Raw genomic sequence first — 16,976 nt, 5'->3', positions numbered from 1 at the left:
CTAAAATAAATAAAATACATGCAGTTGGCTTGCATACAACGACCCTGAGGTTGGGGATGTTGTATTTTGTTCTTGCAAGCTAAATGAAATTATTTAGTGGAAAAAAATTTACTGATATGAAGTAATCGGTATAAATATTTTGTGCTTAATTTCAAATATTTTTTCGCTCTTTTAATGCCTCAAGTTTGCAAACCATCTTACAGTAAATGCCCCATTAAAGCAAATATCTCTTCGTGTTCTCTAGGGTAAGTTAAGTTATAACCAGGTTATGACCATATGTTTAGAACTTTAAAAAGGATGAATCAGAATGAATCAAAACTAGTTCAACAGTTAATGTGAAATAATGATGGTAAATATGAAGGGATAAAATTGAGAGATGTCTTAAAGAAAGATGGCAAATATCAGCATCAGGTTCAATTTTCATTAATTTACTCCCTAGAATAAGTAGGGAGTAGCATACAGCATGTAACAAAACATTCAGATTTGTATTACATGATGAGGCACTTGATTTCACTCTGAGAGGGGTGAGACACTGGAACAGGTTGCCCAGAGAAGTTGTGGATGCTCCATCCCTGGAAGTGTTCAAGGCAGGGCTGGATGGGGCTTTGAGCAACCTGATCTAGTGGAAGCTGTCCCTGCCTGTGGCAGGGGGGTTGGAACTAGAAGATCTTTAAGGTCCCTTCCAACCCAAACCATTATATTATTCTAGGATTTCCTTCATGAACTTTTAAAGATGCACAGGCTTCCTGCACATTTTTCTGCTTAAAAATAGGCAAACTGCCAATAATGATTATAAATTAATCAATACATGCAAGATGAGAGGAAAAAGGAGAGGGGTTGTCTTTCTTAAACATAGCAGGGATAGAGGATCATAGAGGTACTAGATATATGTCAAAGTGATCAGCATTTTGTCAGTTGTTTTGTCGTATGCCTATTCCTATCTCCCACAGATAGATGTATTTAAAGATTGGTTTTCAGACTTGATTTTTGTTGTCTGTCCCAGAACTGAATCAAATGTAGAACTGTATTCAAAACTGTATGTTTTATCATACTTGTATTATACGTACAAATTTTAAGAATGGATTCGTACCAAACAGGAAATAGTCTTTGTGTTCTGTCTGAAGCAATAATCCATGTACATGTAATAGTAATACTTTGTGGTGTCCTCTTCAAAAATCTTGATGTGTAGGTACTTGGTGGAATGGTTGAATTTCTTCCTGCTTTCTTCAGTCAATGTTACATTAGGTATTATAAAACAGCCTTATAATTGCAAAAAAGGGTAAGATTTTCCAGTACATTGAAGGTCTTGGGTATACATGCCACTGGGAAATGTGAACTTGATAAATGTAGAATCACAGAATCATTAAGGATGGAAAAGACCTCTAGGATCATGAAGTCCAACTGTCAACCCAACACCACCATGCCTCATAAACCATGCCCTGAAGTGCCACATCTACATGCTTTTTGAACACCTCCAGGGATGGTGACTCCACCACCTCTATAGGCAGCCTCATCCAATGCCAGACCACTCTTTCAGTAAAGAAATTTTTCCAATCTAAATATCCAGTCTAAACCTCCCCTGGTGCAGCTTGAGGCTATTTCCACTCATCCTATTGCTTGTTACTAGGGAGAAGAGACTAACACCCACCTCACTACAACCTCCTTTCAGGAGAAAAGACTGGTGGAGTTTATTTTTGAGGGAGGGGTGTTCTAGCTGTGCAATTAAAATAAAAGAGAAAATTATACAGATCAAAAGCTAATAACTGTAGTTAACCTCAAAACTGAAAAGCACGTATCTTTAAGCATGGCCTCATAATTAAGGGGAGACTCTTCAGTGAATGGCAGCTGATGTGTGGTCCTTGCCTTCCTATTTGTCCGTTTGAAATAAAAGTCCCTTTGAAAAGAAAGGGCTGCGAAGGTTTCCCTGTGGATGTCGGATTCGGCAGTTCCCAGGGTGCTACACTGAGCTGTGGTCACAGTGTTGGTAGCAGAAGTGCACTTTCTGTGACTGGTCCTACACTATGCAGAACCGCCTGGTGGAAAAGGACCTGGGGGTGCTGGTTGACCACCAGCTGAACGTGATCCAGCAGTGTGCTCAGGTGGCCAAGAAGGCCAACAGCATCCTGGCTTGTATCAGGAATAGTGTGGCCAGCAGGAGTAAGGAAGTGATTGTGGCCCTGTATTTGGCACTGGTGAGGCCATACCTTGAATACTGTGTTCACTTTTGGGCTCCTCAGGACAAGAAGGTCATTGAGTTGCTGCAGTGTGTCTGGTGAAGGGTCTGGAGAGCATGTCTTATGCGGAAAGGTTGAGGGATCTGGGGTTGTTTAGCCTGGAGAAGAGGAGTCTGAGGGGAGACCTTATCGCTCTCTACAACTACCTGAAAGGAGATTGTAGTGAGGTGGGTGTTAGTCTCTTCTCCCTAGTAACAAGCAATAGGATGAGTGGAAATAGCCTCAAGCTGCACCAGGGGAGGTTTAGATTGGATATTTAGATTGGAAAAATTTCTTTACTGAAAGAGTGGTCTGGCATTGGATGAGGCTGCCCATAGAAGTGGTGGAGTCACCATCCCTGGAGGTGTTCAAAAAGCATGTAGATGTGGCACTTCAGGGCATGGTTTATGAGGCATGGTGGTATTGGGTTGACGGTTGGACTTCATGATCCTAGAGGTCTTTTCCATCCTTAATGATTCTATGATTTTATGTTTTGAAGTTCCACTGAGTGGGGCTGACATGGGATGGGCTTTGAGGTGTAGCCCTAGTGAGACCACCACTGGAGTACTGTGTCCAGTTTTGGGCCCCCCAGTTTAAGAATGATGTGGAACTCCTTGAGCAAGTCCAGCAGAGAGCTACCAAGATGATCGGGGGACTGGAGCATCTCCCCTATGAGGAAAGGCTGAGAGACTTGGGTTTGGAGAAGAGAAGGCTGAGGGGGGATTTCATAAATAACCTATAAATATCTGAAGGGTGGGTGTCAGGATGATGGGTCTAGACTCTTTTCAGTGGTGCCCAATGACAGGAAAAGGGTCAATCGGCACAAGTTGGAACACAGGAAGTTCCACTTCAATATGAGAAAAAACTTCTTTCCTGTGAGGGTGCCAGAGCAGTGGCACAGGCTGCCCAGGGAGGCTGTGGAGTCTCCTTCCCTGGAGACATTCAAAACCCACCTGGACGCATTCCTGTGCCCCCTGCTCTAGGTGTGCCTGCTCAATCAGGGGGATTGGACAAGATGATCTCCAGAGGTCCCTTCCAACCCCTACCATTCTGTGATTCTGATTCTGTGATTCTGTCTACTGGTCAGTTGAAGATGTTATAAAATTATACACAGAGAAGGAAAGCTGTTGTACTGAATAAACGCTACAGACACAGTTACTGTCCTTAATTAACTTTTCAGAATTGAAGTAACATCTTGGAAAAAATGGCAGCATCAAAGCCTGTCTGTTTATGGGCACATGCCTCCAACAAAAGCAAAGCAGGCGTCTTCTTTTTAATAGATTAGTTAAGGGTTAAGCCTGTTTTTCAGCTACCTGGTATTTGCTGTTTTTCTGTTCTATTTCCATGGAATAAAGATTTTTTTTTCTATGCATTATGTTGCATATAGGTTGCTAAGCATCAGTAAATGAATTCTGTTTATGTTACTCTCTATGATTTGCATACAGGAGAACATTAACATTGAAGGTGCATGCATCTGTATAATTTGTTTACATTAAATCCTCGTAAGCACTTTCTTGCAGAAAAGCAGATAGTGCTGAGTATTGCAAAGCACAGATAGTCTCAAGTTTCTCTCTCAAAACTTGAAACTGTATTATGTAGTTTTTTCACCTGTTTTTTTTTTAATACTGATAGATACTTGTCAGAGGCTTCAGTGTCAGAGACGAACAGATCTGAATCTTCCTCTGAGCACAGAGAAGAACACATCAAGAGCTCTGCTCACTATTAATACTTTTGAGGAAAGAATGTTTAGTTGAGATAGATGTTTATCTTGTTTTTTCAGTGTAAGTTTCAAATAAAGTGTTCTCTGCTTAATTCTGAAGCAGTTTGCTGGCAGCATGATTAACAGTGTTTTATTGTACAGCTGAAGAAAGCAATATTGATTACAAGTATAAAGGCATCCTTACAGATGCTTTCTGAATTGTTTAGTTTTCCTAAATGAAGTGATCTTTTAAAGAATTCTGCAACTGAAGGTCTTTTTAAAATTTATCTATAGTTTCTGAAGTCTTCATGATTCTGATTCCAGTTTAGTTTTTGAGATTCTCATATACATGACAGATAGTGCAATTGCTAAAGGTATTATTCAGAACAGTATTATTATCCAGTTTGGGCACCTGGAGTTTGGTTTTGTATTTTTTTGGCAGATTACTCATATTCAGAAACTTTGGCTCTAATAGTTCAAATTTTTCGCTTCACATTGGGATGGATATTTCTTTTTTGTCTTTTTTTTGGCATTAAATATTTTACTAAGTGGGCAGCAAGCTGATTGGTATTCCAGACTAAAAAAGTTACTTACATGCTACTTCTGTTAGTCTTTACTCTTAGTTATTCACTCTGAAAGCCTTTATAAAGCCATAACAGATGGGTAAGTCAATTGTAAGTCAAGGGGGGGCCTTGCTTTGTTGTTGTTTAGATGTATTATTAATTTTCTACTCTTTTTTTATCTAAAATAATAATTCCGTGAGGTGGAAAAAGGAAAAAGAAATGCTGTACTACAGATTTTACGTACTGATTAGACAAAGGAAATTTAAACTAAATTAAAGGCACGGCTAATTTTATAACATGAAGGGAAGGTGCTGGCTGCAGTGGGTGTTTTGTTTGGTGTTTTCATTAAGCTAGCAAGCTGGGGAGAAAATCTATGCAGATCATGATAGGAGAAGGGTCTGTGGAAAACAGATTTCTGTTCAACCATTTTTGATACCCATCTTTCACATTGTTCTTCCTGCTTGTGCCTGCAAGAAAATCTGGAAAAGTTCAGGTCTAAATCTTTTTTGGGGTGCTTTGTACAAATTGCATAAGAGTTTCATCCAGATTTTATGTATTGAAAATTGCAGTGTCTGGGTCACTGAAGTGCTTGCATATCTGATTAATCAGAACAGAGTAGAGAGGGAGATCGGAAAAAGGAAAACCATTTAATGAAATTCCAGTTTAGAGATCAAATTTAATTAAAACTAACAAAAAAAGTAGTAGTTCCTATCTGAAAACTATTGCAGCCAACCAACACCACAGAAGCCTACTAAAATAAACATTGGATTTTTGGCCCCAATTAAAAATCTGAGTTTTTTTAAAAAGAGGATTATTTTTCGTGTTTTTGCTCAAATGGACCTCCACTTGTGCTGGAGTCACCAAACCAACACTTGATGCACCAGTAGAGATGCTTGCAGTAGGCCAGCAAGCCACGAGAACTCTTCCGAGAATGCAGTGCTGTACTGCTGGTGGCAAGTGCAACACCCCACCACCATTTACCTTCCTTTTCAGTCATGTATAGAAAAATCCTTACCTTTTAAGCAATAAAGGTGTTTTCCCCTTATTACTTTGACTCCCAGCGAGGCCATGGTTATGTGATCACTTTCACCTGGAAGAAATCAGTGTTGGTGCTGGAAAATGAGATCACTTCATCCTATGTCATGCTCTGTCTGGCCAACTCTCTTGTGTTGGCCGTGCTCAAGTCTTCCCAACAAAAGATAATGTGAGGTAGAGGGAGGGTTGGGGTTTTTTTTGTTTGTGGTTTGTTTGTGTTTTTTTTAAATCCTCTATCTCAGGTGTTAGGGCCTTTTTAAAATACCATCTGATTCTGTCCTTTTCACTTCTGAAATCCTTGACAAATACAAGTTACTCAAAACCGATGGGCAGTTTTGAGGCGAAATTTATGCAGAGCTGTTGTGTTTTGAAAAAATCTCATGTCCCTGGCTATTTTACAAGAGAGTTTAAAACTAGAGAGGGATGGCATTTATTGATACTAACTTGCACAGTTTTCATCAACATGGGGGTCCCCGGAGAGCCAGCATGGAGCTATCATTGACCGTGGTGGGAGGCAATAATCCATGTACTGCCACCCTGCTGGCAAACAGGGTTGGTCCCGGCCTTCGCCTCCCAGTTTTTAATAGTTGAGGTGTTTATTTTGTATCACTTTATCTTCTTTTCTACTAGTGAATTAAGTAAATGTTTTTAGGACCACAGAATATTTATTAGCAAACTGCCTTTGCTACTAGTAATCAGGCCATGCAGGTATACAGACAGTTGGTAAGGGGAACATTTTGTCACAAAGCAAACTGTGCAAAGCAGCACAGTTACCAGAAAAGGCTCCTGTATGAGAGACCAGTATGTTGGGATTAGAGTTGAAGTATAAATAAAGACTAATATTAGTTGTCTTTGCAAGCATGAGGAGAAAGCATGAGGACCGGAGGTGTATGTACAGTGTGGCGTTGTGTCACGCTGCCTTTCTGAGCTGTTTGCACCAACTCAGAGCTGCAGACTGCTCAGGCCTAGCCAGGCGAAACCAAATGAGAAGGGCAACTGATAGAGCTCTGCTCCTTCCAGCACTCAAACCAAAAGCTTTACGTTGTGCTGTGCAGGAATTGCCGGTCTGAAGCAAGCGCAGACGTTCCTGGTATGCCATTGCACTCCGTGGTCTGGCTGAGTGCAGCATCCCTGCTGTCTGGGAGGGAGTTTCTTCCCTCTACATTAAATACTTCAAAAAATTAAGAATGCAAGTTCTGTAGGAATATAAGTGGATAACTTCCCCAGCTCATCTTATTCTCACTGTAGTACTTAATCAGTTTCTGGATAGACATAGGAAGGGAAAGACTTCCAAATTGGGGAGGGTCTGGAAATCATTAAATGGAATAATTTTTATGACATATGGCCAAATAGTTTTGGAGGTTTTTTCCTCATCACTCGTGTTTGAAGTGCTGGTTTCCTTGATCCTTTCACAGAATATTTATTTATAAATCTCCAAAATAATGTATTTTATCTAGTAATTTTGCCTAGTTTTAACCAGGACAAACTTAGCAAATGAAATTAATAAAGTTAATTTTATTCCTAAAACTCAGTCAACAGTAATTTTAATGTTTGCCTTCAGGTTTTTTTAATTTAACACTTCAACATAAAGATACTAATACTGAACTTTTCTCTGTAAATATTCAAAATATCCAGATATTTTACCAGTAACTTTTTTTAACAAGAATTTTTTGTGAGGATTGTTTCAGTATTCAATGGAAAGGGATGATTAGTGCCAGAATAGCAAAGTATTTATATGATCCTCTACGGGGATTAACCTGTTCTCTGCATGAATTATTTCTGTTTATAATCATTAGCATATTATGATCTCAGAATTAATTATAACTTTGGGAAATATTTTAGCTGCCTTTGATTCATTATTCTGTGTTGTTTGTTACCTTCTTTTCTTAGTAAGTTACATTTCTCATGAAGAAAAGCAATGTTTCCCCTCGCACTCTCCGTTCCTGCATCTCTCTCCTTTTTTCCCTCACTTTTAGTTGCAAAGTGTGACTGGTGCAGTTGCTGTTTTGAACCCCACCCTTAGGGTTGCTAGGCAGAGGAACTTCATTGCGTAAGTAACCTGTTACCGAACAGGCTACTGCAGCCCTAACCAGCCATCTAATGAACAGCCAAGTCTGAAAGGAAATAACTTCTACCATTTACTGTTTGGAACCAGACCTTTTAAACATGGCAAAAAAGAAGGGGCAAATTTGTTCTAAAATAACAAAACAGCTAAAGAGAAAGAAATTTGTGCCAGCAGGAACTAGTATAAAACAAGAATATAAATGTCTGAAAATAACTGACAAAATAGTAACTCCTGAAAATGGATAACATCATGCATTGCAAATGTTCGATTGCTTTTTTTCAGTTCTGAGGTTTAGGGATGTGGATTCAGTTTAGGTCCACCTCTGGCTTCTGGACTGGTTAGTGAGTTGACCTCAGATGAACTGCACAGATTTCGTGAGAGTTTCTGGTTTGTTCTGTGCAATAAATATTTGGCTCTAATAATTCAGATCTTGACATTCCAAATCAGACTGATTTCTCCATCCCTATTAAGTGGTAAAATATAAATTACCCAAAGTAGAAGCAGGTGTGTAAATATTTGAAATAGGGTAGTAATGCTTTCTAACAAATAGTACTACAAATTTGGTTGGCAAAAGTCTGTGTGCATTTCAGCATGTTCTGGAGATTATTATCTGACTATCAGTTTTTATTAGTCCTGCCTTAAAGTTGATAAACACAGAAATATTAGGAAAGAATTATGTGAAGCTGCATGCAGGAAAGAAGAGAAGAAGAGAGCAGAGCCTGGAAGGGAGGTGAGATGATGTGAATTTCAGGTGAGCAGACGGGACGCTGTGAAAACAAAACTAAGCAGGTACAAAACTGTACACAGCTTAAAGGTGCAAAGTTAAGAGACACTGTTAGGAGCAGGTTTGCAATAGCTGGTGACATTTCTGAGACTAAATTTTTCCCTGTCATTAAACTTAAGGTCAGCTAAGAAAAGCTCTTTTGTTGGTTCTTTGGCTTCTGGTCAGTGTTGGCTTAGGGTTTAGCTGTACGTAGATAAAGTAAGCAGTCACTTGACTATTTGGCTGGTGGAAGCAGCCAGACAGCTTGGTAAGAACTACTTTGGTCCTGCCTTTCCTTTGGCAGTGGCTTTTCTTGAATGGTGGTTCAGGGACTGCAAGATGGCCAGGCGGCAGGTCTTTGCCTCCTGCTGCACAGCTGGGCGTAGGCTGCTTTCTGCTGTTCTCGCCTGTCGAGGGGCCAGAAAGGACAAGGCAGCCCCGGTAACACCCGGGTGGCTTTTCTCAGAAGCAGCCCATACCACCCTTACCTCCCCCAGCACCATGAGAGCACGCGGGCTTCTCCATCTCAGCCCTACCACTTCCCCCTCCTTCTTCCTCTCCACTCACCACTGCAACTTTACATCTGCCCTTGCAAGGCTGTGAGCTGGCTTTGCGAAGCAGCTGCCGGGCTTGCTGGGTTAAGGGCCTTTGCTTCTGGAAATTACACCATCTGGCCGTACACCAGAACGCAGTCTATGGAGTTTATATTTAGATCACCTTGTATCTGGCATCTGGACTTTATTTATCTGCATGCTTGACGAGACGTGGTTTGAGCACTTCCTTTTGTGGATGATATTCTACATCAAGTATGTATTGTCAGTTCTCAGTTGCCACAGTAAAAGATATTCCATAAAAACAGTTATTCTTTCTGTGGAGCTGTCATTTCTATGGGTGGGAGCTCCACGTGAGATGCCATTTATTGTTGGTGTCTATTAGAAATAACAGGGAGGGCTGGTAAAGAACATCTTGCCCTTGTGGTGAGACAGATCAATTCTGACGATCTGCAAAGATGGGCTAATGCACAACAGGTCCAGCAGTACTGAGTATTCTGATATTAAGCTACGTTGTGCTAATATATCTCAAGTTTCTATCAATAGGACTGGGTTGTGGGGTGGGGTTTTTTGTGTTTTTTTTTTTTTCTTTTCGAGTGTGTTTTTGTTTAAGGAATCTTTGTCACACCTTAAGGACGAAACAAATGACGCTCTTAAATGAGTACACAAAGTAACATGCTGCAGGAAGGCCAACAGAGGGTGCTGGAGTAATGCAGCTCTTACCTTCACTAGTTGTTTTGCTTTCTGGAGAACAATGTGTATTTTGACAAACCTCCTTCTTTTGGGACGTCTTACTGTACAGCTGTGGAGTTACTGCATTATATGTGCATTTAATGCCATAAATTTCATATTTTTAAATATTATTTCATGTTATGAAGATTACTTCAGAAATACCTGTTAAGCAATAATACTTACAAGAACAATGTGTACCTACTTAGTGCATTTATTAATTTTCTTTACCTCTAAACGAGGTGCAAATGAAAATCTTGCTTTTTCAGGAGAAAAAGTTGGGCACAGTGGCCAATGATCTCTGACGTATACATGTCATATTGCACATATTTTGAGACTGATGTAACAAAGCATTGATCTATGAAAGTTGTGGTTTGTTGTAAATAATATCTGTGTAGAAATAACATACCAATAAATGTCTCAAGGAGGACGAATAAAAAGTTAGGTAAGGTATGACAAATCATTGTGCAACACGTGGCAGTTAAACTAGTTATATCTACACTGTACTTTATTTAAGGTTCCTCTTTGTCCTTGTTCAGGGTCTGGTTTCTGCTCATGTTGTAGAGGAGACTGTGCTCTTTATATGCTGGACTGAAAAGATGGTGTGTCTGCACATGATTGTAACGTTTGGCTGGAGACTGCTTGATTCAGCTTGCTCCTATTCTTTGAAGTAAAGTACGTCCATGAAAGTGGTGAGGGAGGCTTCTGTTGTTGAGGGAAGGGTGGAGAGAGGAGACAGGGTTGTAAAACACCACCTTATAAGATAGCAGAAAACTGAGCATCATTTGCTAATATCGACTCAGAAAGAGCCCTGTTGAACATTTCATGGGGCTGAACTGGCCAAATAGCATTGTTGGAGTTGGACTGTCCTGTGTGCTGCCATGGGTCTGCAGTATTCAGATAGGGATAATGCTGCTCAAGAGCATGGTGGTTGTCCAGAGGGATTGTGACCGTGTCCTTGGAGGTATTCAGTGCTTTGGTTGGACAAGGCCCTGAGCAACTGCATCTCATATTCAAGTTAGCAAACAACGTGTTTTACTCATGTCATAGATCTATGTGGCATCATCACTCCCCAAGCTCATAGAGAGCATTCAAATGTCCTCATAGTTAAAAAATTCAAGCTGGATTTGATAATGCAGCATTATGGGTCTCTGGGCATATCCGTCACAGGAGAGCACCTTCCCTCCAAAGTGTGGTACCCAGATGCGCTGCCAGTTGTTTTGAACGTAGACACGGTGCAGGTGGCAGTCTCAGTTTCAGAGCCTTTGTGCATGCTGGGATCTGCTCAAAACTGTCAGCTTCTTTCCATCACCACCTTTTGAAACAGCATTATAACCTGGGACATGCTGACAGTAACATGGCATCATATGATGAGTGTGTTGCTCAGAGGAGAAGCACTAGAGACAACTTCATGCCCCTTTGGTACCGTGACCAGGAAATCCAGGACAATAAACCTGATACACAGTAAGACTAGTGCTGCAGTCCAAAAGCTACGTCCGTACCAGGAGTTTTGGGCACTGAGAAGATTTCAGCCAGCCTAGGTGACATTGCAATGCTAGCCTTGTGCTGCTCCCATATAGTGCAAGAGCAAATGTACATAGCCTGTCTTGAAGAATGAAAATGGCTGAATAACTTCTGTTTCTGACCCTGCAGCTGTTATTAGACTGAATTAAAAAATTGGCTGCCAGATGCCTACAGTTGTATCAAATAAAAACATAATGTTTCCTGTTCTGATAGGGACCTTGCAATTATACCAGAATAGTCAAAGTAGATTCCCACTCTCAGCGTTACTTTCCAGAAGCACCAGCCTGTTTACTTCTGTTTAAGGAATTACAGCATAACTCAGTTTCCACTGTTGCATGTAGTTTCTGACCAGAAATCTACCAAAAAAAACCCCAACCAAAACCAAAAACCAACCCGCTAGTTCATGTTGTCAGTGTGAAGATGAGTTGTAATTTAAAAAATTTACATTTGTATATAAAATTTTCCACTTGTTTTATGTCTGTACCCAAGAGCATGAATTCCTGGTAAGAAAGTATGAAGTATGCAATAATTCTTTTAACAGCATCTATTATGAAATGTTTGGTAGATAAATAAAATTTTTAAGGTCATGTTTTAGGACTTGGATTTTGTTTACTCTTTTGTTTAATCTGGGAGCAGTAATATGTCATTTTGTCCAGGTGACTGAAGGTTAAGATGACTGTTATTTGCCCCTAGGTAGTTGTGATGGCTCACAATGTGAAACAGTGATCTCCAGGAAGCAAGAAAGATAGCATCCAGACTGCTTGCAGTTAACCCATCTCTGCCTGAACTAGAAAAATATTTATGAAGATTACTTTGCAAAATTAAAGCATTAAGAGAGATCATCTACTGGAAACTGTTGCTTCAGGGAAAGGTAAGACTTTCCATTAATTATCTAGTCATTGCAGATTTACAAGAGATTTTTCTGTTAGAATGATATTGAATTTTATGTATGAATGCATTTCTTTATCGAATAAATGTGGCAACTATTATCCTTTTCTAGTAAACAGTTAAAAGTCTTTTGCATAGGTGAAAAATATAAAACATGCATATTGGGATTTGGAAGCTCACATATATGTAGTTCTTACTGAAAAGGATTGTATATATGAGTTTAAATATTTGGCAATGACAGGTTTTGGTTTCTTATGGCCTCACTTTAAATATGAATCGCAAAGCTATATTAAGACCATCACATGTGACATAAGATTGTGCACATACTTTACTGCAAGTATTTATGGACTCCTTGTCTTAATGTTAAAGTTGGCAAACCGTTACGAGGAGCTGAACAAACTTGTGGGTTTTAACTAATCTGATACAGTTCAAGTGTTTAGTTAAAGCCTTCCTGGGACTGAAATTCCTTACAGAAAACAGTTGGCTATATTTGGTTTTGTAAATGCTGATATGTGTTTGAAAGCAGATGAACAGACGTTTTGCATGTGTACTAAATAAGTATCAGAAATAGCTGCAACTGCTGCCATGCATTTGTATCTCGAGGAACATGAGTAGAAATTCATCAGTGTCCTCTTGAACAAAACAAAACTTTTTTTCCTACTAAAAAAGGTTGGATAGGTTTGAAGCTATCATTGTTAGGCTGTAGTTAGTCCTTCTGTCATATAAAAATAAGGTTTCTTGGAGTCAATTAATTTTGCCCTGTAATCAGCTCTAAGTCCCAGCAAATTATATTGTTAGCAGTATTTCTCCTGGACTACTGGCTTTCATAATGCTCCCAATTCTAGTCCACTGAAGGGTGAAATATTTTCTTTTGCTTTTAAAGAGCACTACTGTAAAGGCTCTTGACAGGGCCACAGACTTTTCAGTCTGAGTAGGTATTTTTATGTTCTTCGTTGATTGCTTATATACAGATTTTTTGGTTTCAGCTTTTCTAGTTTTTTAGGTTATGGTTTTCTGTACATTGAGGCAATTATTATAATACCATTTATTATTCAGTGCCTATTTTATTTTGATGTAGTCTTTTTTTATCCAAGACAGTGGAGACTAAGACAAGTAGAAGGATGTATTTATGCTGTAGAACACAGAGATCTGTAGATGTGTGATATATATTCTAGACCTGTATGACAATTATGGAGATGGTTATTTTCATTGCCTAGAGATAAGCTGTTCTGTGGAGCATGCTGACATGAAAAGGGCTCCATATGGCTGAGTCTGTAAGTTCCTCTTGACTTGTGGTAGGGCTCTAGGGCACATCTCCACAGCAGCATGTGCGATTTTAACCTGGTGTATCATTGGAACATGCTAAAATTCCTGTGTCAGTCACTGAAGGGTGTAAGGGAGATGTCTAACCCGTATAAAATAATGCAGTCATAGGAGTCTAGAGCACGGTCACTAGTGCTCTAGACACAAGATTGAGCACGTATCGTTGCACCACGTGAGCCATGAGGGAATGCATGATGACTCTGCTCTGGAAAAGTACAACTAGATGTAATTACAGGCTCTAAGCTGGGAAATGAAAGCCCCGTTTCCTAGACTACCTTGTGACTAATTCTAGGACCTCCTATGTCCCAGTTAGGCAAACTCAGAAAATACTCGACTTGACCACTTCAGGACTAGTTTACCTGTTTTACTCTGCCTTGAAACAACAGACTATACTAAAACTTTTCCTTCACAAAGCAGTTTAAGAAGATACATCCTCTCAGCAGTTTAATGAGTTCTGAGTGAAAACAGTATCTCATGGCAGCAGGCTTCCCACTCCAGTGAATACAAATTGGCATATTAGCAGGTGTCTTGTAAATGTCCTTGAACTCAGAGTTGGAATTACATGAATATGCAAACATACAGACTTATTTTCTAAAATGGAGATGCAACCAACTGACATGATGCGCACTTATGAAATCTCGTCTCTTACAGTTTAGAAAAAATCCCAGGGCATGGAGGCAGTGATCTAGTTCCATTTAACTAGAACACTATTGGTTTTTAATTACACTGGTGGCATCTAAGAAAAATTAGCAGTACTGAAGTCTGATGAATGTGGGACCTATCATCTTTCCATAGGTCTCTCAGGTTTTGAAGCACGATGTTGCTGGCATCGGTGAGAGAATGTTAGGGGAGATCATATCTGTTGTTACTCATAAACAAGACTGCCTTATTTTCTCGTATTTATTTTAATGCTGCACTATAAATTTATGCTCTTTGAATTCAATTTAGAGCTGGACAAATATACTATTAAAATATCACCAGATCAAATAAATCAATCAGTCCTGTGTCTTTGGCTTTTGGAAGTAACAAATGAAAACTGTCTATTTAGACCCACCAAGGCATGTGACAAGCTATCTGGCAGTAATCTAGGAATGTAATTAAATATGTTTAATTATGCATTTTGTTTACTAGGTTAGGGTTTTAAAATTTTGCAAGGTGGAGGCCTCACAGGACATAAAAACTCAACCAATTTACTTTTAGTGCTTTGACTTAATTTTTCAAAGTTTGAGAAACTCCATAATTTCTTCGCTTAGTTAATTGTGAAGCTTGTGTTACCTATGAAGGTCCTAATTTTTACTTAACTTCTGATAGCAAGCCTTATTTTATTGAGTGTCAAACAAAAGTGCAGATCCCAGCAGCTATAGGTTCAGAAAGTTTTTCTCCATTTCGATCTCTCTTTTTGGAAACACACCTGGCTGTGTGGAAGAGTCCAATTCTGTAACTGCCTAAACTATGTAAATATGTGGATGGATTATAGTACTTCACAGACTGGTGGATGAGACATTTAAACAGGTTGGACTGATACAGGGGAATAAATGAGAGCTAGGTGTCCAAGGACTGAGATAGAGCATGACTAGACCAGTAGTTTAAATAATAAAACAAGAAAAAAAAACAGAAAGGAAGAAGTAAAAATAGACTTGTTTTGTTATTTTTAGGGATTCCTGCTAGTTGCATAAAACTCAGTGAACTTAAAAGGTCATGCTGCCAATGTTCGGGACTTTTCAAACATTCTTTTTAATCTAGTGCAAAGGTCCAAATGAAGACTGACACTTGGAATTTGGGGGAGGCAGTATAATTTTTTTTCTAATTAAAAGTATCAGTGTTCTAGCTTGAAATCTGTTCTGGGAAGCAGATCAGCATCATTCATCATGTTGTGGCCAACAGTACTTATATTGACTTGAAAAAGGTAATAATATTTTAGGGCTGATAAGCATCATTTAATATTGCCTAAGAGCAGGTTTTGTTTTTCTTTTCATGCTAAGGTACTGTAAGAGTTCATGAAAGGAATTTATCAATATTAATCCCAGAAGAGTTATTCAGAGTCTTTATAGCTATAAGACGTGTGAGTGCTTAAATAATTTGGTTTTTGCTTGTACCTTTTTATATCCTTAAAGGGGGGGAAGAAAAAAATAAAAAGTGGGAGACCTGAATCTGGTATTAAAGAAAATATTTTTTGTTTAGGAGTGTGCATAGCATGCAAGATATCACAAAATAGGCAGCAATTATTATTGAAACAGCAAATACTTTAAAAAAAATTCACAAGATGAACAACAAAATCACAGAAAGTATGCCGTTATTTCCAAAGTAAATATTTTACCAAATAGATTTTTGATACAAGGAACCAGATGTACAAGGAATAGGATGTGATACATATCCAGTACAACATTTTAAACACATTTTAAACTTCCTGTCTTTCCCTTTGCTTATATTTAGATAAAGCTTAAATGGTTCCACTCAATGCTATTTTGCTTTGATTAAAACAGATAACAATTTCCCCATGTAGGTGGCTGATTTGGGGGCTTTTTTAAGTATTAGCAATTTTTCCTTGTACATGTTCCTCCATATAGTAGAATAAGGGAAAGGCTTTCATTCTCCTTCCCCCTGCCCCAGCAAAATGAGCTGAAAAGTCCAAAGATACAGATATACTACTTTTTCTCTCAGTGCTGATGTGCTATTTTGGGATATGTGCTGACCTACTTTCTATGTTTCCAGAAAGCAAGCTGAAAAATTTTAGCTCAGGTTGCAGAAAGATTTGGAATTTTTTTTTCTGTGGATTTTTGTACATCTGTTCACATATATATGCACACAGACACACTTTGGCTAATGTGGGGGTTGATGTACATTAGAAAATCAAGGTTGCCAATTTTGGTACAATTTCAACAATAGTAGCAGCAGAGATCTGCTGCTAGACACCTGCATTTAGAGGATTTGACGGGAAGATGTTTCCAATTTAGTGGTGCAGTTATTTGGAGTTACACGATACCATTTTGAATAAATTTGATACCTAAGTAGAAACATCAAAAATTGCTGCAGGAATCTCATTATATTTTTTCCAGTTTCTTCAGCATTGTCTTAGAGACTGGAAGATAAACCCCTTTTGAATCATTTACTTTGACTCCGTGCATCTCTTTATTCAGCACTCTGACCATCAAAGAATGTTCATCCCATCAGTTTGCCATTCCCAATTAAAATAATGACGCACAGAGCTTGGGAATTGTATGAACAAATTATGAGAGAACCAGTAATGAGAGATGAAGACCTGCTCCTGCGCTCTGCTTAGGGCAGAAAAAATTAGTCAGCCCCAGCAACAGTGTGCTCACATGTGGGCTCTCCCCAGCAGAGCAACTTATTTACTGTGCTTCACTCACGACAACCACAGTGCAGAAGGTCTTGGTGTGGCATTCCTCTCACCTAACCACTCTGAGCTTACGAAGTTTGAGCATCTCTAAGATTTAGTAAAAGTCTGTAGTTAAGGTGAAGAGACAGTTTCCCCTATCCTCAGATAAGGGAGATGAATTCTACCTTGCAGAGGTACGTCTGTCTGTTAACTGTAGATGGAGTTTAGACTTTTGCAACTTATTCTTTGACTGTCTGCAGCTAGGTGAGAGAAATCCAGTCCCTTT

At 39.1% G+C, this 16,976-nt stretch overlaps 1 protein-coding gene across 1 annotated transcript in view; it reads left to right on the top strand.

The window, feature by feature from the left end:
- Positions 1-11,871: 11,871 nt before the first annotated feature.
- The window catches only part of FRY (FRY microtubule binding protein), a 221,354-nt gene continuing 216,249 nt past the window's right edge, over positions 11,872-16,976 (top strand). Inside the window, exon 1 of the mRNA XM_064441051.1 lies at positions 11,872-12,013. The gene's annotated coding sequence lies outside the window, so the exon portion shown is untranslated. The remainder of the gene's footprint in view (positions 12,014-16,976) is intronic.

The sequence above is a fragment of the Phalacrocorax carbo genome, chromosome 1, assembly GCF_963921805.1.
Source record: "Phalacrocorax carbo chromosome 1, bPhaCar2.1, whole genome shotgun sequence".
NCBI classification, from domain to species: domain Eukaryota; kingdom Metazoa; phylum Chordata; class Aves; order Suliformes; family Phalacrocoracidae; genus Phalacrocorax; species Phalacrocorax carbo.
Note: the sequence above shows the minus strand (reverse complement) of the source record. Positions and strands in the feature narration are given on the sequence as shown.